This window comes from Aquarana catesbeiana, linkage group LG05 (genome assembly GCF_042186555.1).
Source record: "Aquarana catesbeiana isolate 2022-GZ linkage group LG05, ASM4218655v1, whole genome shotgun sequence".
NCBI lineage: Eukaryota > Metazoa > Chordata > Amphibia > Anura > Ranidae > Aquarana > Aquarana catesbeiana.
This window is the reverse complement of record NC_133328.1, coordinates 56,730,941-56,731,614: the sequence shown is the minus strand read 5'-3', so window position 1 is coordinate 56,731,614 and position 674 is coordinate 56,730,941. Positions and strand designations below refer to the sequence as shown.

The window sequence follows — 674 nt, the reverse complement described above, 5'->3', positions numbered from 1 at the left end:
CGCGGGTTCTGGTGCGAACCGAACCGGGGGGTGTTCGGCTCATCCCTAATGCGGAGCTTTGCGGTGTGATGCAGTCAGTGTGCTGCCCTTAAGCTGGCCCCTGGAGGGCATCCTGCCTCATTGGTTGTGTGCCTCCTCCTCTTCCTCTCTCCTATCAGGCACCCACGTGGAGTCAGTGACCTCATCATCCCCTCCCTCCTCATCACTGTAGCAAACCTGGCAGTATGCTGCAGCAGGGGCAACATGACTGCCAGATCGCTTCTCGGCCTTTTGGCTAAGATCAAGTGTAGTATCTGTTCTTATCAGTTTCCAGAGGAGGCAATGTTGTACCGACCAATAGTGGGAAGGGCACATGCAAATCTGATGGTGTAATTGGACCTGGACAGACGGTTGAGGGAAAGTCATCACCTGTTGCCCATGGGGGCTTCAGTGGGCCTACCCAACCAGTCTAGAAAGGACCTCCTGGTGAGGATGGGTGCTGCACATGGGTCTGGCCGGAGGGTCGGGTCCCTGGCCTTCTGGCCTGGATTGTGGTAGCTCTAGCTACGGACAGTTATTCGGGAGAGAACGCTTACGTCCCCTTTGAGGGGGGGGGGAGTGGCCAGTATTTACCGAATGTAATTAGGTAGGAGTGATGGGAGCGACGGTGGAGCCTGATGGTAAAGGGCTCTCAC

The 674-nt window shown here is 56.4% G+C and overlaps 1 pseudogene; it reads left to right on the top strand.

The window, feature by feature from the left end:
• The first annotated feature begins 254 nt into the window (after positions 1-254).
• LOC141146409 (U2 spliceosomal RNA) lies at positions 255-413 on the top strand (annotated as a pseudogene).
• Positions 414-674: the final 261 nt, after the last annotated feature.